This window comes from Aotus nancymaae, unplaced genomic scaffold (genome assembly GCF_030222135.1).
Source record: "Aotus nancymaae isolate 86718 unplaced genomic scaffold, 86718_ANA_hifiasm-v0.15.2.pri h1tg000014l, whole genome shotgun sequence".
NCBI classification, from domain to species: Eukaryota; Metazoa; Chordata; class Mammalia; order Primates; family Aotidae; genus Aotus; species Aotus nancymaae.
The window spans coordinates 74,644,752-74,670,387 of NW_026988425.1; the positions used below are offsets into that span (position 1 = coordinate 74,644,752).

The 25,636-nt window shown below is 40.5% G+C and overlaps 1 protein-coding gene across 1 annotated transcript in view; it reads left to right on the top strand.

Annotated features, from left to right (window-relative positions):
* Nucleotides 1–25,220, top strand: part of LOC105734708 (V-type proton ATPase subunit S1-like protein) — a 68,658-nt gene extending 43,438 nt beyond the window's left edge. Inside the window, exon 8 of the mRNA XM_064376100.1 lies at nucleotides 25,166–25,220. The gene's annotated coding sequence lies outside the window, so the exon portion shown is untranslated. The remainder of the gene's footprint in view (nucleotides 1–25,165) is intronic.
* Nucleotides 25,221–25,636: the final 416 nt, after the last annotated feature.

The window sequence follows — 25,636 nt, forward strand, 5'->3', positions numbered from 1 at the left end:
GTAAACATAACATATTGTTCAAACTAGGACAGTTTTGAAAGAGAAAGCAGGTGTTGTTAATTCTCAGCAGACATAATAGGATGGTGCCAAGGAAACTGGGATAGATAGTCACTCTGGGTGTGGAAGGTACCCTGCAGGTTAGGCTGGCTCTTTCTAACTATGCCCAATGGCTTATAGACTAGGAAGTTGCCATGACTGATCTAAAGGGATCCCTTTCCTTTTCTGGCATGGTGGAAAATCAGACACAGTTCAGATCCTGCAAACCGCTTACCTGCATTGCGGGTGAAATTCATAGCTTTGCTGGATCTCTTATATGAACATGAGAATGTTGATTACAAAACAAAAGAACCCTGACAGGCTAAGAGCAGTGGCTCACACCTATTACCTCAGCACTTTGGGAAGTCAAGGCAGGAGGATCACGTGATGCCAGGAGTTCAAGACCAGATTGAACAACATAGTGAGACCCTCTCCATACAAAAACAATTGAAAAAAAAATAGGTAAGGGTGATGGTATGCACCTATAGTACTAGCTACTTAGGAGGCTAAAGCAGGAGCATTGCTTGAGCCCAGGAGTTTGAGGTTGCTGTGGACTATGATCATGTCACTGCATTCCAGTCTGAGTGACAGAGTGAGAACTTGTCTCTAAAAATAAAATAAAATAGGCCAGACACAGCCTGCAATCCTAGTATTTTGGGAGGGTGAGGCAGATGGATCACTTGCGTCTCCTCCAAGTGATCCAGGAGTTTCAAAATCAGCCTGGGCAATACAGCAAGATCCTGTCTCTACAAACAACAACAACAAAAATTAGCTGGGCATGGTGGCATGAGCCACAGTCCTAGCTACTCAGGAGGCTGAGATGAGGCTGGAGGATCACTTGAGTTCAGAAATGTGAGGCTGCGGTAAGCTACAATTGTGCCACTGCATTCCAGCCTAAGTGACAGAGTAAGACCTTGTTTCAAAAATAAAATTAAATTAAAAATATAAAAAAAGAGAAACATTGAGAATAGAAATAGTAACTTTCGGTAAGATTTAAATTTTTAAGAATATTGAACTCCCAAATTCCACTAAGTTTTTTCTTGTTAGCAGAAGCAACCCCTGTGAGACAAAGCGATTCCTGCCTTGCACAGAAGACACTGTGATGACTTCACCAGAAATAGTTGTCTTGCCAAGGGGTGTCAATTTGCTTCATTGCCTCTAGGCAATTAGAGACACATTCTGGCATATACCAGGGAACCCATTGTAAAGTCAAATCTGTGATAATAAAATTGCAAAAATGGTTTTGCCAACTAATGCAACAAAAGATTTGGGAGATTATGTGTGGTAATGGATTCCGGAGGCACTAGCCCAGGGAATGAGCTGTATAATTTTAGACTGGGGTGAATGTTTTGGATATGGGTTCTCTTACTAGAGATTTTGGATTAAGTGTGCTGGTTTGAGTGGCTGGAAGTGTTCCTAACGGTTTGCTCAGTTTGTTGATTAAAACCTGGATTAAACAGTGGCACACATTAAGTGAAGTAGAGAGATCAGTCATTTCTTAGTATTAGAGAGAGAAAGAAGAGAAATGTAATAACTTAAATCATTGGGATGTAGAAATGGATTTATCATGTGTCAACTGCTCTCCCTCCCCATAACTATTCTTTTCTTTAAAGGTCCAGAGAACACTCCCTTTGTCATAGCACTGAGGAATACATTGGGAACGTGGCATCTGCTCTTTTGAAAAGTGCCCTGGTGGCTGTCCTCTGTAGCCTACGGATGGAGGTAGATGTTACCTTTGAAACAGAATGCTTAGTCTCTATAGAGATGCTGAGATCTTGGAGTGGCAGAGGGCGAGTAGCAGCCCAGTAACCTTAAAAGGCTGATGGGTAGGAGTGTTAATCAGATTAGATTATCTTTGTTAATGGTAAATTGATCTTTGACATATGTGGCTGGACAATCCACTGAGGTACCTTTTGATCTGCATAATAATAACAATGTTGATGATATAATCTAGATTTGGTATAAAAAGCCTTACTCATGCCATCATGGTAGATTCCCAGAGCCGAGTCTGGTCATAACTCAGATCCCTTGAGTGAGAAACAGACCGCTTAAGACAGGATCCTTGGTCCTTATGTCTGGTGTTGAGCATTATTATGAACAATTGTATCGATTGTATGCTTATCCATCAGGTCTTCATCTTTCTGCATCACTTCTGGTATGTTCTGATCTTCAGGTAAAGAACCCACACTATTCATATGAATACGTTTACTATAAACCCATTAGATATGTGATGATTGCTCAGGAATTGTTAGTGCTGCAGAAACACAGCCTAAGAGCTATCTGTCTCCTTGGAGATCTGAAACAAAATGGCAAAAAAAGTGATGTTTGACAGAAGTTGGAGTTGAAGGCAAAATGAAAGCATGGCAGAAGGAAACACATATGCAAAGTCTAGGCTCTGTCATGTATGGAGAACTATGAATACATGTGTGTGGATAGGTATAGAGAATGTGTTTAGAAGAGTTAAGAAAGAGAAGCTGGAGATTAAGAGAGATACCAGATGCTTGTATTCACCTGAAGACTTAGAATCTTGACTTGAGGTAATTGAGAGGCCCTTAAGAGGATTTTGGAGGATTTAGAGCAAGACTATTACATGGTATGGAAGTGTGAATAGAATAGAAAAAGAAGTGCTGATTAGGAGATTATTGCAATAGCTCAGGCAAAAAATACTAAGACCTGAATTAACACAGTGGGATGGAAGGTAGAAGCTAAAAGAGGTGTTAGGAGGTTGGCAATCATTTAGCAAATCACAAGTGAATGGCAGGTGTCTGATTTGGGGTTGTGAGGATGGTTGTGTCAGGCTCTGCGATCAGTGAGAAAACAGATGAGGGTGGGAGTGGAAGGGCCCAGGAGTCTGACAGTAGAGGTCCGAGTAGGCAGTTGGTTGTATGGATCTGGGGTAAAATAGAGCGATCTGAACCAGAAACAGAAATTTAGAAATGTAGCAGATGCTGTCTGCATTTCATCCACATTGCTTTGGCACTTACCATTTTGATGCATTCTGGCATGTCTTTCCATGGCCAACAACTTCCTCAGGGGCTTCTCTAGCTATGGTCGTGGCAGGCTGGAAGGGTTAAGGAACTAATGCTTTCTGGGAGTAGCCCTCAACCATGACTCTCAGGGATTGTGTATGAACGCAGCAACTCATTTGCCCTTTGTGTGGGATAACTCTAGAGTATGTTTTACGCTGTTCCCTGGAGGTCCCCAGCAGGACTAAGCTCTTTTTGCCTGCTGTGGAATCTTGCTTAATAATGTTTACTTTATGGGCTCCTTTCTCTTCCCTGTCTCACTTCCCATTCCTCTAATGGTGTTTCCAAGCATCACTACCAAAACAAACTATTTGCATCTGAATCCCTGTTTCAGGATCTGCTTCTGGGGAAACCCAAACTAAGACATGTAGTAACGGGCATATGGGGAAAGTTGAAAACTAGGTGGTAGTGGTGATGAAGAAATAAATGAGATCACCCAAGAAGAAAGGAGAGGTTGATAACAGACCCCTGGGGAACACTATCGTTTATGGAGTAGGATGAGAAAGACAAATCTGTAGATTTGGAGTAGGAGAAATCAGAGAGGAAGAGAGCAAACCAAAAAAGAGTTGTGTCCCAGAAATCAAAGGAAAACAGGCTTTTAAGATGAAGGGAGTAGTCAACCATGTGAAATGCTGGAGAGAGATCAAGTGAGGAAAGAACTAAGGAGTGTTTATTTCCTGCATTTGCCCAATAGGAAGTCGCTGAGGAACATCACACTCCATGGAAAAGAGGAAGTAGAGAGAGCTCAGGATATTTATCCCCTGGTGCTCTCCCAGAGGGAATGTTTTCGACTGGGTTTCATCCCTTCTCTGAATTTCACCATTCCTTTCAAGACAGCCTCCTCCACATTCTCTCCTTCTGCGTTTCAGTAAGTTCTTCCCTTATTGCTTTGGACTCAGGGATGATAACTCCATTGCTACTAGCCCCAGGTCACCACACTATCCCTTGTGGTTCTCCTGTACCCTACTGAGACCCTCATAAAAGGTTCATGTTTAACTAAACCCCACTTAAATTATCCTAATTTGAGGGTGCCATCTGTTTCCTATTGGAAACAGACTTACACAGGGGTTTAGACAAACTCAAATTTATTTGTTGCTTTGTTAGTTTTATATCTAGCAGTTTTAGAGGTTTTCAGAAAGGATTTAAGACAACCATTTTAATAAGATTTTAATAAGATGGAAGAAACTCGAGTGCATTGTAGGGTAAGGCATTAGTGATGAGGTGTTTGTTTTGCCTGCTGCAACATTATGAGTAATGCGGTTCACATGTGTAATACGCTCCCATAGAAATGCCCACATGTTGTTAGCCTGTATCCCAATTTTTGGGCTTTACAGCACTCTTCCTTTGAGATCCCTGGTGCATAAACGTCCACGGGTAGCTGAGATAGGCTGTAGGTTATGGATAATTCCCAGATAGCAAACTCGGGCTTTCTCACTCAAAAAAGCATTGCGGAATATGCGATTGATATTACAGAGCAGCTCTGGAATACTCTCTGATTTATGTAAACAGCATAAGAAATCAGTGCTCACAAGCTACACGATGTTGAACTCCACCAGGTTGACTGACCCTGAAGCTGGGAGCCCCTGTACTGGCCGGAGGAACAGGGGAATAGGGAATGGTTAAACAAATGTATACTAGAGAGGGGAGAAAATTTGTGGAGCTGGGTCCTCAGAGGAATCAGAGTGTTACAGGACCCCCTTCTTGGGGGTGGGTGAGGAAGAGCCACTTGCCCTTCCTTGGAGGAGACACAGAAGGGACACAATCTTCTAGGCAGCCATCCTTCTGCCTGTGTCCCTGTCTGTGGCTTCCATGACCTCATACCTCAAGGTCATGATTAATGAAATGAAGTGACCCAGCATTTCGGTGTAACTCGTTGAGATGACCTGCCTTTATTTCAGATTTCTTTCAGTGCAATAGAAGATGCAATGTTTGCTAGGTGATGCTGTTAGCTCTTGGATCAACAACATTTTATAAGAACCAAATGGTCCAGAGCAAAACCTCTAGTTCCAAAGAACTGGAATTTAAAATGCGGTTTGAATCTTCTGAAATTTTTATTAAGGAAAAATAAGGCAAATGTAGGTGATCAAATTAGTTGTTATATTTGCAACACATGTAACTCTGATGCTGCACACCCAGATGTCCCCAAATCCTCTGACTGTCTGCGTCAGCCTTTCATTTACTCTCCTGTAAAGTGACTTGAGCCCCTTTCGTGTGAGAAGTAAGTCTGCTCCCCATGGTAGCTGGACATTGGCAGGAGGGTGGACCGGGTGTGCGTTGTGGTGACTCACATTCTCACTGTGCCTTCTGGTTCTGATTTCCTGCCTCTGGTGGTCTCAGTTACTTCTCTGGTGGCTTCACCTTCTCCCCTGGCTCTCTGTTATGAGAGCAGCTGATGTTGGCATAAGTATCACAGATTTTCCTAAAAGTTGGGGAATAATAGGATAATTATGGTCTAGGGCAGGAAATCATTCCCAATTCTCTTTCCTTGGACATTTAATGCTAATCCCTGTCACAGAGAATTTCCCACTGGCCATGCTTGTCTCTTGGCCCTGAACTTTCACCTTCTTGAGGACCTCTCTTTTTCATCCCCTAAATTCTTTATGCATTCCCCAGTCTCAGAGACCTAAAATTTTTCTCTTCCCAGCCAACAACCAGAGACTTCCAATTCTTTCTTTATCATGTAGAATGCTTTGATTCTTCTTTATTGGAACTCTGTTATGTAGGTTGAACTCTTAAGAATCTTATCTTTCACAACCAACATGCTCTATATGGTATTGTTCTTAAAGAAAGAGCCTTTCTCCATCATGAGAAGTTTTTTTTCCCCCACCTAGCTTGAACTGCAGCCAGGCTTAGAATAACAACTCTTTGTCTATCAACCCCTCTCTTCTCTCCATCCATCCATCCATCCAACCATCCATCCAACCATCCATCCATCCATCCATCCATCCTGTTTTAGAGCTGAGATAAAAATGGTCTTATAATCTTAAATAAAAAAAAGATGGCTGGGTGCGGTGGCTCACACCTATAATCCCAGCACTTTGGGAGGCCAAGATGGCCAGATCACAAGGTCAGGAGTTTGAGACCAGCCTGACCAACATGGTGAAACCCTGCCTCTACTAAAGATACTAAAAATTAGCCGGGCGTGGTGAAGCACGCCTGTAATCCCAGCTACTTGGGAGGTTGAGGCAGGAGAATCACTTGAACCCAGGAAACAGAGGTAGCAGTGAGCCGAGATCATGCCATTGCACTCCAGTCTGAGTGACAGGGTGAGACTCAGCATAAAAAAAAGATATCTAAAATATCTATACATGTAGATGATGGGGGGATGGATACAGCAAACCACCATGGCATGTGGATACCTATCTAATGGACCTGCATGTTCTGCACATGCACCCCAGAACTTAAAGTATAGTAATAATAAAAAATTATACGTTTAGATCATGAAAGATGCATATTATTTCTTCAGTATAAAAATTGTCACAGAAAAACTTAGAAATGTGAAGAATTTTTTTTGTAAAATGCTTGGCTGGAGAAGAAATTATTATTGCAGTTTTTGGTTAAGGAGCTAAATTTTATTTCCAAGTATTTTAAAGTGATAAAGTGTTTCCCAAAATGTTCGTCTTTAGGCAGCAATGACATCATTCTGAGCAAAACTCATCTCTGGCCTTAAAATTTTGTTGTCACATTAGGTGTGACATTGAACTTAGAAACCTACTCAATAGTCTCAATGTTCTCCTCAAACAAGGCACTTTCCATTTCCACCTCAATGAATCGTTCCAATAAGAACTGAGACTCTCTTTACAAGTTCGTAATTTCTCTGCTCTTTGGGAAGGTCCAGGGTCCAGAAAAATGCATTGATGAAGATTTAGATGTTCTAGCTTTAATTTGTCTTTGGCTTCTTTGTTGAGTCTTGTGCCCTCAGCTGCATCTGGTTCTTCAGGTTGAGGATGTGCATATTCTGAGACTGAACCTGATTATCCAGGATACCCCTTCTTCTTACAGTGGTATTTTCTTAATACAAACTACAATGAAGACTTAATTGGTGGAATTCAGTTCGTGTTTAAATGTCTGACGTCAGAACTCAGGACTTGCTGACCTTCTTCATTCCTCTGTAGTTTGCATCTTTTTCATCCTACAGTTGCAAAAGGGTCATTCGATTTGTTTTCTGGGATATCAGCTCTGAACTGACCTCAAGTGCAGCTAGAGCTCTGTAGGACCAGATGCAGATTTTGAAGCATAGACTATTTTCCTTCCTATAGAAGGCCCTCTCTAGGAGAATGACTATGAAATTACAAGTATAAACTCGGTATGAAAGTGATTCTCTGTTAAGAAAGAGAAAGGAAATCACAACTAGTTACAAATTTTGAAAGTTGACTGATTGTGTTCAAAATAGCTTATTTTAAAAACTTTTCTGGAAACATACAATCATGAGAACATAATGCTAGGAACCCTTCTGGGGCCATGGAAGCATCTTGTATAAATGTGTTTGTGTGTGCGTATGTGTGTGCATTTTTAAAAATAAACTTTTATTTTAGATTCAGGAAGTACATGTGCAGGTTTGTTACATGGGTAAATTGTGTGTGATGGGGTTTGATGTATGAATGATCCCGTCACCCAGGTAGTGAGCACAGTGCACAGTACCTGACACTTTTCGAACCCTCACTCCCCTCCCCTGCAGTAGTTGCCACTTTCTATTGTTCTCATCTTTGTGTCCTTGTTTAGCTCCCACTTATAAGTGAGAACATGTGGTATCTGGTTTTCAGTTCCAGCATGAATTCCTTTAGGATAATGGCATCCAGCTGCATCCATGTTGCTGCAAAGGACATGGTTTCATTCTTTTGTATGGTTGTGTAGTATTCCATGGTGTATATGTGCCACATTTTCTTTATCCAATTCACCATTGGTAGACACCTAGGTTGATTCCATGTTTTTGCTATTGTGATAGTGCTGTGATGAATATACAAGTACAGGTATTTTTTGGTAGAACAATTTATTTTCTTTTGAGTATATACCCAGTAATGGGACTGCTGGGTCAAATGGTAGTTCAACACTTAGTTCTTTGAGAAATCTCCAAACTGCTTTCCACAGTGGCTGAACTATATATATTAATTTTTGAATAGAGATTTGACATTATACACAATTGTAGGAGCTGATTAAATAGTCTCTGTGAACCTATCTTCAGGTCTTACACTATAATTTGAAGTCTGCAGGGCAGGCCTTTTGGAAGGGAGGGAGGGGATGTAAAGTTGGGGAGGGCAAGGACATCCTGTGCATGGTAGGGCATTTAGCAGCATCCTTGACCTCTACCACTAGATACCTAATATCTAGGAGCACCCTCTCCTCTAGTTGTGATGACCAAAAATGTTTCCAGGCACCACAAATGTCCCTTGGGAGACAAAAAACATTTCCAGTTGGGAGCCACTGGCATTACTCCTTTGCCTAAGGATTCACAGGTTTGAGGACCCTAAAGCGTCTGTGTGGCAGTCTCAACTTCCAGTTGAATGGAATTGTTTTGTCTCTTGGTGGAAGCATTTCTCTTTTTTGTAACTAAGAAATCAAAACCAGCTAAGCCGAAATTTGTGGGTATGGAAAGCAAAACCTTTGCTAGTGAATCATCAGGGGTACTGGTGAGAGGGTTACTCCTATTTCCATCCCTTAATTCTCAGATTCATGAAGCCTGCTTAAGGGAGTCAGGTTGCTATAACTTTGGGCCAGTTCTACCTATACTCTTGTTTCTTCTCCTCTAAATATTATAGATCACTGACAAACTTACAATTTAGCAAGAATCTTTGGTTTGTAAAACTAAGACACCCCCACACCACCTCTTCCAGCTCACTTACGTAAAGAAAAATTAGTCTCAGGCTATCTCATGGTTCTCAAGGTCTGGATTTCCAAGACCCAGCTAGGTCTTCTTGAGTGACTGGACCTGGATTTGAATGCAGTCTGGAATGAAGGGCGCTACTTTCTCTGCCTTGTCTTCCCGTCTTTTTCTTTTTGGCATAAGATCTCTCACGGCTTTTGCATGTTTGCTTTCTCTCTTCAACTCTCTGCCTGCATGTAGCCTCACTGTGCTCTTTCTAAAATGGTAGTCTTAGTCTCTGCAGGGCCTTCCAGCTCACCTCCCACAAATCCAAATTCCCACTCAGAGAGAATCCTTTGGCCCACTGTGGTCAGTCAGGTGTGCCTGAGCAGTATTTGGCAAGGTCAATAAAAATGCCCTCATCTTGGCATTGGATAGTCCTCTTTCATAAGAACCAGAGGGCTGGATTGCTTTTCTTCATGTCTACTGTTGACAGGAGCCGCCATATTTAGTTTCTGGAACTCTTTTTCTACTCAGTCACCAGTAGAGTAGTGACTTTGCTCTCTAGTGGCTGACCAGCTTTTGTGCCTTCCATTGGAGGAAAATGAATAAGGGTGCACAGCAAATTCCTTTTCCCTTGAGCTACCAGGCTGTGTCAGGGGATGGGAAAGACCCTTGCTCTGGGCTCTGTTTCGTGTCTTTCTGGTGCTCCTGGTGCCCCAAGATGCAGGAATTATACCCTCTCCTTCTTATAGAGCTGGTTCCAACAATAACCATGACATTCTGTTTAGCATCTGGGTCTATCTTCCTTTTTCTTTGGTGAGGAGGTGGGCAGTGGCGGGGAGAAGGGGGTGGTGTTTCATTTTACCACAATCAAAATCTAGAAGTCTGCCAGTTAAGATGCCCTCTAGTGGCAATATGTATTTATGATGATTCTTCTAGATTTTGTGGACCAAACAATTTTCAAAACCAAATCTAGGTACTGACATATGGTTACCAGCTCTGTATTTTGCCACATAAGGTCATTAGAATCTCCCATTCCAATTATCATTATTTAATGTTACGTTGAACACGAGCAAACGGCTGCTTTTGTAGGTCAAAAGCAGTTGAATATTGGCAATTTCCTGTGGTTCGATCTAACATAATAAAGCATATTCTAACTTGAGAACTATAGGAAGGATATACCACACAATAAAAGACTAGCTCTTATACAAATTTATTTAATTTTGTGAAAAATGTGCTATTCTTTCCTTAATTTTCTTATTTCATCATGGACCATGAAAACTTTATCATGCTATGGTACTTGTTTTTGGTCTATCTTTTTTTTTTGAAATTCTGGTCTAGTGAAACACACATGGGCCACCCTCTCAGGATCACTCTCATTTCTTATAACTCATTTTTTTCTAGTCTGAGACAGGGTGTTGGCCTTCCTTTTGTCCAAAGCCATGTTTAAAGAGCAGTCATATTCTCCGAGATTCTATGAGGCTGTTGTTGGGTGAATGCCTTACTTGCACCAAACTTAGATATTTAAGAGACATATTTGCCAGCACACAATTTATTTTTACACTCTGCCCATAAAGAACATGATCACATCGACAAAAGGAGCCCCAGTTATCTCCTACAGTTTGAACTATGCAGGAGTTCTACCAACCACAAGTTAAGGTGATTACCTTTGGAATCATCTTTTATCATCTTTGTGTATTTGGCACTATTTCTCTATAATCTCAGACAACTCCCCCATCACCCTCTATTTTCCACCCAAGGGATCTTCATCTCTCTTACAAGCTAAATCCAGACAGATTGTATAACAAACTGGCTTTGGTTATTAAAAACATCTTTTTAGCTCTTGGCATAACAAGCAAAACCACTCCTGATGAAAAGAAACCCTGTCCCATATGGTTCTCGAAAGAAGTACAATTTTTTGAATTTACTGTACATGTGAAAATAATAAACAATTTGCATTTCTTTCTTTTTCTAGTAATTCAAACTCTAACCTGAGGGTCTCTAAAGAATGGATTTAGTAATTTCTACATCGTACCACTTTCTGAAATATTACTGATTCTCAATGAAGTAACTAAGCCCTAGCCAAATGTTTTAGTTTATTTTTCTCTCTTTCTTTTTGTCAATCTGTAAATGCGTCAGAAAAACGTTTACTGTAATGTTAGAATGTGCATGTGTTGGCATTAGAAGTGTGGTTTTGTCCTTACAGGGAATCAAATAGAAGCAAAATTACAGTTAATTCCTGATCTCTGTGGTAATGGGGAACAGACTGAGTTTGTACCAATAACACTTGAAAAATTTATTTTAGAAATTAGGTTGAACCTTGTCCTTCACCAAACTTTTGCCAGAAAATCCACACACAGTCAAGTTGTTCTTTCTTCTCTGCCTGGCTCTGCCTCACACTGGGGTAGGGAAATGGCCAGCAGGAAAAAAGGGTGGAATCAAAATACCTATGCCCCAATCTCATGGTCATTAGGTGGTTCTCAGCATGATGACTAGAGCTATTTGTGGGAAAAGGAAAAGACTCTGTAATAAACCAGGATACAGTTTCCTGACTCTTTCAGTAGGTGTTTTGCCTTTCCATGTGGTTTAAGAGAGATCCCTTGAAACTCCTGTTATCTCCTTCCTAAATTCAGTTTCTAGTTAGCAGCTGAAAGAAAGCAGTAGAAGGACTTCAGAGAACTCTGAGGACTCTTCAAAGATATTCTTTCAAAAAATGATTTGAAATCTAACTGAGTGGGAAAGATGCCACCACAGAGCCACCCACTTCTAGCCAGTAGCCTGCAAGAGAAAGGCCTTCTTTAATGTAGCTTAGTCTCTAACCTTTGGCGGCAGGTAAGCTCTGTGGTCTCATGGCTCCCCTGGGGGTTTTCTATAGACCCGAAGGAGCAGGAGTGTGCTTATTCTGAATCAGTGATGTTTCTTGAATGCAAGCAACTCACATGCTGACAGAGACAAGAGTGCACTGCAGTCATGGTCTCCAGATGTGATGCTCCAATGATGTAAGCCAGTAATTTGTCCTGGAGCTATTACTGTTATCTGTTGAAGAAAACTTAGAAAATGACTTTAAGTTTAAAAAAAAAATGCCAGAAAACTTTCTAACTCTAAGCTACTAATAGTAGTAATCCTGGCACAATTCTTCAAAATCTTTGGAATATATATATATATATTGCCTCCAAATATATCTATATTGCCTCCAAATATATCTATATCTCCCATAATGTAATAATATATATGGGATTATAGTAGGGATGGGAGAAGCCCTAATTAGCTACATTAAAGAAACTCAAAATACTGAGTAAAATGACAGTTTTAAATGAGGCTAGATATCGTAATTAATCCCAGATGGTTCTTTTGTAATCAGGAGGGTTTTACCAAACAGCCACATTACTGTTTTGAATGTCAAAATAGAAAACAAATTAGGCTCCTGAACTGTTTCTTAAACAGCTTCTCTGGGGCCTTGCTTTGTAGGCCTTATGAGATGCCCATTGAGACAAAAAGATTATGTTTTCCATGATATATGCTTCACAAGGCTGCAGATGTTCTCAGAATCAATGTCTGTGTCCTTGGAACCAAGAGTTTCTCTTTTCTCCTGGCTTTCTGCATTTGCTTTTGGTTATGAAGAACATTTTCTCTTTCACTAGTTCATCTGCTTAGGATGCTCACTGCCCTTGGGCAGCGGATCTCCTAGGTCTCAGGGTATCATCCCCACTTTCAAGAAAGCAAACTCATCACCAGACAGGGAGCTCTGATTCCCATGGGAAACAGCCAGGCAGATCAGAGACAGGCATCTGCAAGTAAATCCTGTATGCCCTGGAAAATCAGGGAAAATCGGACCAAAGAAGACCCACAGCTGATTGCCAAAGAGGGTGTTATCTTTAGTTTCTTCCAAGAGACATCAGTTGCTCCTTAATATCTCCAATAGAAAAGTTGTCAGAAAAAAAATTTGTTTCCAGTTCTATCGTACTAACAGGGTTTGCCCATTATGTTACCTAATTGATTACAGTCATCAGTAGGGAAAATGTAGACACACCCAATTTTTGTTTTATAAGTTACTCTCCCAAATCTGCATTTATTTGTTGGGATCCAGAGTTCCTTTTTAAAATCTTCAAAATATTTCCATTTTAAGTAGATGGATTAACACACACAATCTGTTTCTCCCTAACTCAAAGAAAACTAGTGATTCATTGCTTTTCCATGAGCTGGTACTGGATTTAGAACAGGATGAAGCCAGCCTTATCTCCCATCATGAGGATGTTTAATTTCTCAAAGTCCACGTGATGGTTACCATGAGTAGAATAGGCATTTTCTATCTAGTCAGATTCATTTGTATTTAGAGTGAATGATATATGTTTATTATTTAATATTTTGATGAATAAACAATGCTTTTTCTTCTGTCTCTCTAGATTAACATATTCATTTTATATAATCTTTTATTTTCAATTAGTAATATAAGAAAATATAACCCATTTTATAATAAATGTTCTCCATAGCTGACAAGTGAATCACACTAAAATTAAGTTTCCCATGGAATAAAGATTACTCATTACATTTAACTACCAAATTTTTAGAAGAAAATGGGCTATGCCCAGATCATATGGAACATGCCAGCCCTTACAGTTTTGTATGCAGTTTCTAGTGGAATAAGCAAAATATCTTTCCCCTTTTGAAATATCTGGAGAGTTGCTAAAATTTCCCTCTTTTTTCTTCAGTGAATGTGGAGCAAAAACCTGGATTTTGAAATATAGATATATATTTCACTTGCAGATATAAAAACACCCAACTTCTGTTTTTAATCACCTCATAATTTTTATTTTTTCTGTAGGACATCTTGCTTTTATAACAGATTTGAAGATTTGAACAATATGTAAACATTGACCAACTAGCAATTTTTCATAAGCTTAACATTCTCTTATTAATGTCAGGATGATACCAATTGTGTTGTCAGGAATTATCAAGTGTCTGTGTGGCATAATAGCATCTAAATATGAGTGCACATATTAAATTAATTATATGTGTTATATTAATATTCATACATTTTGCTAACATATCACGTATACTCTTGACTTCAGTCTTTGTGCCTGTAAATTCATGCAGATTCCCATAGCTCCGTTGTGATATTATCTTCTAATAACTTCTTGCTGGAGCTGATTTCACAATCTCAGCATTTTTGGGGGCTTAAGAACACTAAAAATTTGATATTAGAAGTGTGAGAAAATAGGCAAACCATTTAAATTAGTTTTATGTTATCTAAGGCTTCAAATGCTGTGAGACAAAGCAAGCATATAATGTCTGTTATTAATGCTGTATTTGTCATCCTTAAAATAGGCATCGGGAACAAGTGCTGTTTAATTAATTAACTTATTTATTTGTCATTTATTTAACAAATATACATTGAGCACCTACTATGTGCCAGATACTCTGGTAGGTGCTGAGACACATTGGTGAGGAAATTCAGATGCAAGCCTTGCTCAGGGTCTGGAGGGGTAATCACTAACTCTTACCGAATATCCCATCTCCGGTTGCCTTTGGAATTCTGACATTCCATGAATCTATGAGCCATTCAGTTGTTTTACAGCATCTGTAATCCTGGTTTACAACTTGTCAGTCAGGCAGTTTGCCTACATATTATCCTGCCTCCAGATGCCAACTGAGCAATAAGCTTGTCCCTGCTTCTTAAAGTCTCTCCCTCTGATTTTCTGATTGGATTTATTTATCTGTGACTTCTAAGACACTGGAGTAGGCCATGCACTGATGCCAGTATCGAGTGCCAGGAATGATGGTAAACTGCTTATGGAGATGTTTAGGGTATGTTTTAGGAGCTCAGTGACTTTTGTTGCACCTAAGATTCTTGTCTTTCATCACTGGATGATACAGTAAATTTAACCAACTGACATGTAGTTTGGGGTCAGGCTGACTGCAAGTTTGCCTTACCTTTTGTTAGTAAGCACAGAGTCATGGATGAATTATGCTGAGGAACTGGGTTGCAGGAACTTCTGTTTACCCACAAGATACTTTAAAACATTCAAACTGAAGTTACAATCCCTGTGCTCTCTTCCTCAACAAACAGACATTCTTCTAGTGGAGGCGCCAACCTGTTTCCATCCAAAGTCAGTCTCATTCCTAGAATAGCTAAAAAACACAGCTAAATATTTCCCAAGTAAACCCAGCTAAGAATAGTTCCTATTTCTAGAGCTCTGACACAAGAAACTCAACACCCTGTTGGAGTCAGATAAGCTGAACTTTTTTCAAGAGCTTTGTCAAAGTGAGACTGAGGAGGATGGAGCCAGAGAAAAATCCAGATTGAGCCTTTTTAGACTCTCCACATCAGCTATCAGGTGCTGTCGAGTGAGGCTGCATTAGACTCAAAGTGCCTTTGGGCATAACTGGATCCCGAACTGACTGTCTGTGCCTTGGGCACCAAAAAGATTTACATTAACTCTGACCAACACTCAAAATATTAAAAATTCATTCTTAATATTTTGTAGTTCTTAAATGTTAGTACTCTCTGACATCTCTCCCACTTGTTCTACTAAAAGTTGCTGGAAAGTTGAAGCTCTGTTTTGCTTCTTTAAGCCAGAGAGACATGCTTACTTCTTAAGAGGTTCAATTTATGAGGGCTTATTATTAGTCCCCAAATATACTTTTTTGCTATTGATATGGTACTGAATACTCTTTTCTTTCTTTTTTTTTTTCTTTTCTTTTTTTTTTTTTCGAGACAGTGTCTCACTCTGTCGCCCCGGCTGGAGTGCAGTGGCATAATCTTGGCTCACTGCAACCTCTGTCTCCTGGATTCAAGCAATTCTCCTGCCTCAGCCTGTTGAGTAGCTGGAATTGCAGGCATGAGCTATCATGCCCAGCTAATTTTTATATTTTTAGTAGAGACAAGGTTTCCCTATGTTGGCCAGGCTGGTCTTGAACTCCTGACCTCAGGTGATCCACCCATCTCAGGCTCCCAAAGTGCTGGGATTACAGGTGTGAGGCACCTTGCCTGGCCTGGATTTCCTTTCCTAAGGACCCTGAGAGGGCAAGCATAAAAATCATCCCATTCTTTTTAATGAGAAATAGAAGCTCAGATGAGTACTGACTCATGGTTCTTATTTAGCAAATGACAGATCTGGGACAAGACCCCAGGTCTTTGGACTTCCTTTTATCATATTCCCATGACTTATACCATGCCCACATGTCTAAATGTCCAAGGCCTGCCCACCCCAGCTATTCTTGCTCATTTAACTGTTTTAGATTGGCAAGAAAAAAAGCTTTCTAACTTTTTTAGGAATGGGTTTCAATCCACAGCATAATATCTGAGGCAAATATCCTAAGTTTTTCCAGTACCAAAAGAGATCATTTCTATATTTCTTATATCTGAGTTTCCATAACCATAAACATGTAACAATATTCTTTGACTAAGGCACTAACTCTGTTGTTTCAGCATGGCTGCATTTGTTTAACATAAATGGTTTGCATTTAGACTGCCTTGCATTTTCTTCTCTGATCTAAAGTATTTCTTCCAAGTTAGAATGCTTTTTCTTCTTTGGCATCCATTAAAAATCATTGCCAACATGGCCACGTTCCAGAAACACTTCTGTAATGCCAACCACAGGACTAGATGCCTAAAAATAAGAATTGAAAAATAGATTTAAGTTAATGCCCAGAAAGAAATATTGCCATGTCTTTACTGAAATTTGGTAAAATCCATTCTAGGGAAAAGTGTGAAATACATGAAACTCTTATTGCTGCTTCCTGTAAAAATCTTGGCTGAGTAGTTAGTGAGAGCTAATCCTTTTTCATCTGTCTCTCTCCTATTAGCCACTTTTCATCCTTGACTTAAGGTTGTGTAAGTTCAGGAGAGATTCTTATTCTATCTGGAACCCACAACTGAGCAGGCTGCCTGGGAAGAAGCTGGACTCCTCACTGACAATGCCCAAGCTGGTGAAGTTTCTGTTTTCATTTGGCCATCATTTGTTGCTTCCTTTATGGAAATGATTACACTCACCAAATGATGAAACATGAAATCAGATAGTTTGGGAATAGTGTGGGCTGTTTAAAACTGGTTTGAAATACAGTGTGGAAACTAAAATTAAAAAAAATCAGTATTAACTATCTGGGATCTCCCTACTCCTTCTTCCATTTAAAATTCACTTTCAGTTCATTTCACAAGAATACTTATATCCTGAAATAAATCATTCTTATTTGTCTTTTATTAGTCTATACTCAGCTTTCCTGTATATTTTTCATCTTACTTCTGATTTTCAAACACACAGTCCAGTGATAAAGTCCTATGTGCAGTCCAATCATTTATAACTCACGAAATGCATCATGTCTTGCTAGTTCTTCTTTATTTCTTCTTCCTCCCCTACCTCCCTCCTTTCCTTTCTCCCTTCCTTTGTGCACAGAAACTATAAGAAATTTGTAGGGCAGGCTGCTAGGAATTAGCAATAATTACAATGACTTTTTCTAGAAGATGTAAAAATAAAAATCAGGCTGGACCAAAAATGAGACAATAAACAAATTTAATTTGTGATAATGACTGACTTTTCTTTCTTATTGCATTTTCAAAGCTTTGATGTGGCTGGAGAAGTGTCGTGGACAGTAAGCCCAGAGAATAATAGGACAGCTTCATAGCTGTTCTTCCTCCTCAATAGTCTATAATAAACCTCATGCACTGAATTTCACAACCTAGCCCAGATTTACATTTAGATTAATGGATTCATTCACTCCTCCAGGTTTGGAATGTGTCAGCCTTATTGATATGTACTAAAAGGAACTTTAGTTTATTTACTCTGTAATGTCATGACTGTTTTGTCTGCTGTGGATTACTGTTGATTTATACAAATGTAAAACTTATTTTTCCCAGAATATTCTTGCTTTGAGTCTTTTGGACTCATGCGCTTCTGGTAGACCTCCTCTTGTGTGCACAAATTATGTCACAAAGTTATGGATTTTAAATGTATATGGTAGCCCTTAGGGTGTATTGGCTTTCTCCTTCCTTCTTTCCTTCCTTCCTTCCTTCCTTCCTTCCTTCCTTCCTTCCTTCCTTCCTTCCTTCCTTCCTTCCTTCCTCTCTCCCTCCCTCCCTCCCTCCCTTCCTCCCTTCCTTTTTCTTTCTTTCTTTCCTTTCTCTCTCTCTTTTTCTTTCTGACAGAGTCTCATTCTGTCACTCAGGCTGGAGTGCAGTGATGTGAGCTCAGCTCACTGAAACCTCCACCTCCTGGGCTCAAGTGATCTTCCCGTCTCAGCCTCCTGAGTAACAGGGACTACAGGCATACATCACCACACCTGGCTAATTTTTGTATTTTTAGTAGAGACAGGGTTTTGCCATGTTGGCTAGGCTGGTCTTGAACTCCCGGGCTCAAGTGATCCACCCTCCTTGGCCTCTCAAAGTTCTGGGATTACAGGTGTGAGCCACTGTACTTGGCCTTTTTTCAATAAGATAGTCTTAGCTTTTGTCCTAGGCTGAGACTAGACAAATCAGCTTTCAAAATGTTGAATTTCTCTCACCAGTGAGATCACTCTAGGACCCAGTGGATCAAAAGAAGGATTAATAAGTCTATATGGTTCACAGCCTCTTATTTATTTTTAATTTTTTTTACCCTATTAGACCCTTATTATTTAATTTTTCCAAATGGACAAAGGCTTATACAATCTTGCCAATATGCTAAAAATAATTGTCTTTAAGATCATCAGCCAGGCATGGTGCCTCAGGCCTGTAATGTCAGCACTTTGGGAGGTTGAGGTGGGAGAATTGCTTGAGCATGGGAGTTTGAGACCAGCCTGGGCATCATAGTGAGACACGGTTTCTATAAAATTTTTTTTTAAAAAATTAGCCAGGTCTCGTGGTACATGCCTGGAGTCCTAGCTACTTGGGAGGCCAAGGTGAAAGGATTGCTTGAACCCGGGAGGTCAAGGCTGCAGTGGATCATGATGTACCATTGCACCCTAGCCTGGGTGACAGAGTGAGACCCTGTCTCAAAAAAAAAAAAAAAATTCCTCATGTATTTTCTGCAAATTTGCTCAATTCCTGTGAGCTCTTCCCATTCTTGATTCTGTCATGAAAAAGCTGATTTTTGCAAATCTTTCTATCTCCATGAAAATCCGTGTATGTCTGCCACATGGTTTCTTATAAGCCCAGGCAAACCTGTGTAGAGCCAAGCCCTGCAGATCCGTCTGGTTCACATGCCTCGATATGACCTTGCAGGCTCTGCTCTTTCCTCTGCTGTTGTCAGCACTTTCCCAGGGGCTGGGGAAAGATTTGAAGCCTCTGGATGTGAAATCTTTGAAGAGAATTCCAAGTTAGGAGATTATTTTGCCAAACCTTTCCCAGCAGATGCAGAGCTGGGTGATGTCCTGCAGATTTCCAAGGTGTTGTCATTGGGGCTTTCTTGAGTAGCAGCAGATCCAACTGTGGCAAAGACAAGGCACAGTTGTTTTTTTTAGGGAAATCTGTCCAGCTTCCTGTGGCATGCCTGACTGTCTGGGGTCACCACTGCTACATGTGTGCTTTGGGGAGTGCAGTGCATATGCCAGTCACAACAAGCAGTATCTGTCATGGAGGAGACACGTAGAGGCCAGTTTTGATTACCTCTTGTCTTCACTGACCATCATCATGTTGAGAAGGGTTTATAAAGATATAAAAATTAGCCAGGTGTGGTGATGTGTGCCTGTAGTCCCAGCTACTCAGAAGGCTGAGGTGGGGGAATTCCTTGAGCCCAGGATTCAAGGCTGCAGTGAGCTATGATCATGCCACTGCACTCCAGCCTGGGTGGCAAAGCCAGACTCTATTTCTAAAAAATTAAAAAAGATTTTTTAAAAAGGGAAAGGTGTATAAACCAAGAACTTAGTCTTTCAAATTAAAGTACAACATCTGTGAGTTGCTTATAGGCTCTGAGTGCTTAAAGATGATCTAGTATTGGCCGGGCACTGTGGCTCACGCCTGTAATCCCAGCACTTTGGGAAGCCGAGGTGGGTGGATCACGAGGTTGGGAGATCGAGACCATCCTGGCTAACATGATGAAACTCCGTCTCTACTAAAAATACAAAAAATTAGCTGGACATGGTGGCACACGCCTGTAGTCCCAGCTATCTGGAAGGCTGAGGCGGGAGAATCACTTGAACCTGGGAGGTGGAGGTTGCAGTGAGCCAAAGTTGCACCACTGCACTCCAGCCTAGGCAACAGAGAGAGACTCCGTCTCAAAAAAAAAAAAAAAAAAAAAAAGATCTAATATTATATTTGCCTAAGCCATTTTAAATCTCAAATTTGATATATTTTGAGGTCTCAGTTTATTCAGTTCAATGCATTTCCCATTGTAGCCAGAGGCTTAGATCCCAGTCCTGGGAGAAGGTAGGAGGATGGGGAGGACCAGGGGAAGGAGCCTGAGGGGTCAGTGCTTTTGTGTTCCTCCTGCCCACTGTGAGGTCCCCTTACAAAGGGGCCTGGACTGGGGTCTGAGAAGCCCCTGTCCTGGGAGAGGGCATATAGTTGGACCTCATGGGTGATCCGTTGCATTGTTTGCACTCATTTGGTGAACTGAGCATGTGACTTGTCAGGAACATTTTTCTTCAGTGTTGCAGCATGTGGCCAGTAAGGGAAATTTAATCCATATGTGTCAAAGATTCACTTACACTTAAATCATTAAAGCATTGTTCCGAGTTTTTTGATGTCTAACGAGTCCTTTGGCTTTTTCCAAGCAGTCCTAAGTCCTTTGCCAAGGGCAAGCCTAATCCCCAGCACCAGAAAATTCAGCCTTTTTCCTTGAGTTGAAAACCCTTTCTTCCATCTCAGGGAAAAATTCCTCAGCAATTCAGCATTTACCTGCCCCCATTCTGAGTGTCTCAGAGGAACAGAGCTCTGGAGGGGGAAAGCACGATACGGCCTGAGTTACACATCTGGCCCTGATCTGGGTCTGTTTTCGAACTTGGCAGGAGGGATAGGATGCATTTGACTTTCATCTACCTCTGCTTCACTGGAAATGTTGTGGGGCACAAACACCAGACGTTTCTGAGCTCATGTGGTCGATGGTCATGGAACGGAAGAAGCCTCTCTTCCCTGAAAGGACTTAGGACAAAATATTAAAGAGCATCAATGCTCAAAGAAGAAGTATGGCATTTCTTTTCTCTCTAAGACAAGAACTACTCAGTCCCTGTTGGATTTGAGTCTTACCAACAGCCCTTCGTTCCTCACCTCACTACTAACTGCAGTTGCCTCAATTAGAGTTAGGGCTGGTCCTAGGGTACTGCGGTGATGCAGTGAAGGCTGCCCCTGGAGGGAGCTTCTCTCAGCATCTCCCCTTCTTACTCTTTTTTGGGCACATTTTCTGTACTCCTACCCTTAGAAATCTTTTCTCAGAAACTGTCCCAGTTCCTTCCTGTCATTGAGAAAAACAGGAGATAAAAGAAGTCCTATGCTCAACCATTGTGGAAGACAGTGTGGCAATTTCTCAAGGATCTAGAAATAGAAATAGCATTTGACCCAGCAATCCCATTACTGGGTATATGCCCAAAGGATTATAAAGCATTCTATTATAAAGGCACATGCACACGTATGTATATTGTGGCACTGTTCACAATAGCAAAGACTTGGAACCAACCCAAATGCCTATCAGTGATAGACTAGATGAAGAAAATGTGGCACATATACACCGTGGAATACTATGCAGCCATAAAAAAGGATGAGTTCCTGTCCTTTGCAGGGACATGGATAAAGCTGGAAACCATAATTCTCAGCAAACTGACACAAGAACAGAAAACCAAACACTGCATGTTATCACTTATAAGGGGGTGTTGAACAATGAGGACACATGGACACAGGGAGGGGAACATCACACGCTGCAGTCTGATGGGGGGTGGGGACCTAGGGGAGGGATAGCAGGGGGTAGGGGGATAGGAGAGGGACAGCATTAGGAGAAATACCTAATGTAGATTATGGGGTGATGGATGCAGCAAACCAACATGGCACGTGTATACCTGTGTAACAAACCTGCACGCTCTGCACATATACCCCAGAACTTAAAGTATAATAATAATAATAATAATAATAATAATAATAATAATATAGAAGTCCTAGCATTGTTCCTGAGAACATGCTACTTCCCCAGGACTGGTGACCACTGGATTATGTCTCTGTCATTTCTGGTACAGTGCCTGGCCCACGGTGGGTGCTCAAGTAATGTTTGCTGAATGAATGTGGTATCTTGGTACATGAGAGAGTCATGCTAACTCCAAAAGGCTGAGCCCTTAATGGTGAAATTTCAGCTGCAGGCCTCATCTTAACAAACATCCTGGTCTTTCTGTATTTCTTCTAGTGGTTTCATTCATTCAAACCCAGAATGCACATTAGAACATTCACAACTAAATGGCAGCCCACGGGACAATGCTTTTGAGTGGACGTTTGTCCGCTACTCTCCAATCACCACAGAGAAGTCAAAGGTGATCCACTGCTCAGGACAGGAGGAGGCTGACCTTTCTCTGCTGTTTGGCTCGGGCTTGTGTTGAGGCAACGCATGGAGCCATCACTTGCTTCCTGCACGATTCTAGTTTCTTCTTTCTGTTGACGTTCTCTCCTCCGTAGTGTGAGGGCTAGACTAGGTCAGTTGTTGTATACCTTTCATCTTATATGCACTTTTTCTGAGGCTATTCTGACTTTAGAAAGGATTAGGTTTCCAGTTATTTGGAAGAGGGACACAGCCAGATTATTTCTGAGTCTCCTTGCTGGTCTCTCAGCAAAAGTTTTGAAAACTCATGTGAGCCAAATTTGTCTGTTTTATTTGGTGATTACTGGTAGCCTCCCACAGTTAGATGGAAGTGACAACTGGATGTCTCTTTCTCCACACCCTAGTCACCAGGCGTTATGTATCAGCAAAAGTCAGTCTCAGGCAGAATTCTAGAATATAATTGGATGTTTATTAGTAAGTAGTCATGCAGCCTGCTCCAGTACACTTGATGAGGTCTTTGTCCTTTTAGGCACTTGGACTAGTGCCCTGCGTGATAGTTCATTTTAAGGCAGACAGAACAATATTCTTGGAATGGGAGGAAAAAGCTTTGAGTTTGAACAGGTAACAGAGTCCACCACAAAGTGGTGGAAGGCTAGGCGAGACCTAGGGTCTCACACTGAAGCTGAAAGTGGTGGAGATTTTTGTACTTTGTTCGTGCAAAGGTCGAGGTGCCTGCATACAATTTTCATCTGACCACATATCTGGCGCACTCCTTATTTTACCAATGAAAATTTATTTAATAATATCCTTTATGCTAAGCAATGTTCTGGTGCAGATTTGGAAAGCAATCTTTAAAGTTGCTTACATCAGGCTTCTCTGGGAGATATCTTGGTTAGGGTGTTTTAAATTGCTGATTGCCCTTTCGGAGTTCAGTTTAAGGTTCACACAGAGATATAAAGCCCTGTTTGCACAAAAAGATTCTTAAAGACACCATAATACAGTATTGAGAACGTGTTTCTATCGCTAAAGATGATTAGGGTCTTTCTATGTGTACATAAGGAACGGAAACATCAAACCAAAAGCCATTTGTAAGAAACTTAAGAGAAGGTTTTGCATGCTTTTTTACTTTAATGTCAAGCAATACTCTAAATTATCTCAAGCATCTGCTGTTTATAATGTGCTTATTTTAAATAAAAAATTGAAATAATATTTTTAAAAGAAAATTATGTAATCTTTATTATTTACCACATAGTTAATTAACATAGGTATTTTTAAGTCTTAAAATGAAATATTTTTGAATCAGTTATTTTGATAGTTTTAAAAATTATCTAATGTGACCCCTTTGTGAAGTGATGTATTTGTATAAAAAAATTCATTTTTGTTACAACAGGGGAATTATTCACCTAACTCAGTCAAGCACAACTCTTAATATTTGTTAGCAATATAGTAATTGTATTCTCACTTAGAAGATTGTTTTATTGTCATTATATATTTAGATTTCAGATACAGAATTAATTGCTGTCATATCTTGCCAAAAATTAGACACATTTCCAAGCAATCTACATTATTTATTCACAATCTGAGCATTTTTTTCTAATATAAAAAGGTCTCCCTTTTATCAGCCACACGTAAATTCTGACGCCAAAGTAGATGGATGTATGGATGTGACGGTTACATGCGGAAGTGGGACTACTGCTTCATTCATTCTATAATTCTCCCTAAGTAGGTGCCTACTATGTCCCAGGCACTATGCTGAGCACAGGATTGAATGTGTGGGTGCAGCAATAAGCTGGCAGGTGTGTCTCCAGCCCCGTGGAGCTACAAACATACCAAAGGAGAGGTGTACTTTGGTTTAATGGGCCAGATGACAATCTGTGTTGCCCACTCTGAGTTCCACTATAAGGTCTGGGGTTGTCTTGTAAACTTTGTTTGTTATCTTGTAAACTTTGTGTGTGTGTGTGTGTGTGTGTGTGTGTGTGTGTGTGACGTGCATGCATGAGTGTGATGCAGGGCAGTGGAGGGATGGGTAAAATATTACAGCAATTAATTAATTCTGCATGTAAAATACTATATACGTATGATAACATACACAAAGATAGGTGAAGCTATCTTCTATGTGCTTCTATTACAGAAGTCTCCCTGGGGAATCACATCCACTTCCAAAATATTAATTGCTACTCAAATACTGATGATTCCAAAGTATTAATATGGTTCTGATTTTCCCCTAGAGATTTGGACTTGCATATACAAATGCCGGTTGTCTCCGCATGGCCATCCCTCAGGCACCTCAAATACAAAGTGACCCAGGGAATCCCATCTGTCCCATTTAGACCTGTGCACCTCACTCTCTTTTCAGTTGATGGTGCATCAGTGCTGAGGCAGAAACTTGGGAGCCTTTCTGGATTTTCCCCACTCTTTCAGATCCACATGCAGTACAGCATCCAGTACTCCTGATCTAGTTCCTCAGTCCTTGTGGCCATCGCCTTCTCTTTATCCCTGTTATTTCTGTTGCTAATATCTCTGTTGTTCCTGCTGTAGTGTGAGCCCTGGTTGCAGACCACCCTGAGAATCAAAAGAACCCGCTGTGTGATCTGTTCCCTTCCATTTATCTGCCTGAAAGTCAAACTCCACACAACCCAGAGAATAACTTACTAAAGTAACAAATCCAACCGGGCCCTTCCTTGCTGATATTCCTCGGTGGCTTCGTATGCACGATGGCATCATATTTCTACTGTGGATAGGAACCCATCACTGGGTTATGAAGTCAGGCTAGTCCTCTGTGACCAGAGTTTTAAAGAAAAAATTAAGTAGGATAAATTAGGATTGAATAGGCTAAAAAACAAATAATTCTTTTACTTTTTAATTTTTTGTAGAGCTGGGGTCTCCCAATGTTGCCACTGCTGGTCTCCAACTCCTGGCTTCAGGTGATCCTCCCACTTCAGCCTTCCAAAGGATTGGGATTACAGGCATGAGCCACCCACCATGCCCAGCCCAGATAATTCTTACAACACGAGAGATAAGTAATGTTTGCAAAATTTTTGTTTCAGGTATGTGTGTGTTACTGGGTAGCTATGAAAAACGTATTTTCTTTTTAAACTAGGAATCCTGATTTCATTTTAAAAAGCTATTGATGTAAAGAGCTTCTCAAAATTTGCTACAGAAATACACTTAGAGACTGCAGAGGATGAATGCAACTCCCAGAAAACATGGGACATCTTATTTATAAGCAAAAATATTTTCTTCTTTTATCCTTACAGTTTACTAAACTTTTATATTCTGCTCATTAGTAAACCTACATTTTCCTGATTATAAATAGAATTTAAAAAATTACTTATCTTTAAATA